Here is a 1,564-nt window from a genome sequence, read left to right as displayed (position 1 = left end):
CACCCCCGCCCCTGCCCCCGCCTCTAGGCTCTGGTGCTTGAGTCCTACTCCTGACAAACAGAGCCCTTGGGCCACATCACTCCTCCTAGCCTCATCTTCACGCTTCACCTCCACCCTGTATTCTAACACCCCGAAGTCCTGACACTAGCCCTAACTGCCTTCCCTATCCTCAGCACATTTTTTTTTTTTTTTCAGCAGGCGGACTCTCAACCACTGCGCCACCAGGGAAGCCCGACCTCAGCACATTTTTCACCCATCTTTTCTTTGGTGAATCTGTCTTATCTTCCCGAAAGCAAGTTCATACCTAATGAATGTTTATTACGTGCCAGCCTCCAGGCAATGTTCTGGGCGTAGAGGCAGAGCAGTGGCCAAGCCAGACAGGCTGTTCTGTTCTCAGGAAGCCACCATTCTAGTTCATGGGGGTGGAGAGAAAGGAGAGGGGAAGAGACAATAATTATGTTAATAAACAAATAAAATAACACCAGGGAACAAAAAGTCTTATGAAGAAAATGAAATAGGGTAATGGCAGAGAAACTGACCGAGGAGAGAGGGCCTCCTATAGTGGCCAGAGGAGGTGATATGGGCACTGAGGTCTGAATGATAAAGAAAGAGGCAGCCAACTAAAGATCTGAGGGCAGGGCCTTGAGGTGAGAAAGGACTTGCTGTGTTCAAAGACAGAAATAATGTTTGTGAACTGAGCAAGGGTTGATGTGGTAGGAGATGAGGACGGAAAGTTGGGAAGGGGCTAGCAGGGCAGGGCCTGGTACATCACGGTAGAGTTATTTCAAGTGCACTGGCATGCTACTGGGGGTGTTTACGCAGGGGAGTAATAAAGCCTGATTAACCCCTCCCATCATCCTCACTGTACCCTTTCTATCTATCTATCTATCTATCTATCTATCTATCTATCTATCTATCATATTATGGCACCTGTCATTCTGAGTAGCAATTCTTTATAAATATGAAGTCCTTGAGAAAAGAGGACTTTGTCTGTCCAACCTGCCTGTGCCCTGCGAGGCTGGCCTCTTTGGGCTGCATCAACAGCTCCCTGTTGCTCTGGCTTCTGTTTGGGTTTGGCCAGTGGAAAGCTCTGGTGGATCTGTCCCTTGATCCAGTGATCTGGGTTCTTCACCTGTGGACAGACTGACCCAATGTTGGCTGCCTCACCACCTTGGATACCCTATTTTCTGGATCAAGAATGCCAATGGCTTGTCTGGATGGCCACTTGTTGATCCCTTAGAGATAGTGGACTGCCTGCTGGACTACACTTTTGTCCATACTGCAGCTGGATTTGCCTTCTAGCACCTGCTCAACACAGGTTGGTGGGTCCTGGTCCTTCTCAACTAGCCATTGTAGACTCTTTATTTGCATGTTTCAAGGCCACTGCCATTGCTCAGAACACTTTGGCGGGCTTCCCTGGTGGCGCAGTGGTTGAGAGTCCACCTGCCGATGCAGGGGACATGGGTTCATGCCCCGGTCCGGGAAGATCCCACATGCCGCGGAGCGGCTAGGCCCATGAGCCATGGCCACTGAGCCTGCGCGTCCGGAGCCTGTGCTCCGCAAC

The sequence above is a fragment of the Neophocaena asiaeorientalis genome, unplaced genomic scaffold (assembly GCF_003031525.2).
Source record: "Neophocaena asiaeorientalis asiaeorientalis breed wild unplaced genomic scaffold, Neophocaena_asiaeorientalis_V1.1 scaffold249, whole genome shotgun sequence".
Lineage (NCBI taxonomy): Eukaryota > Metazoa > Chordata > Mammalia > Artiodactyla > Phocoenidae > Neophocaena > Neophocaena asiaeorientalis.
This window is presented reverse-complemented; position numbering follows the sequence as displayed.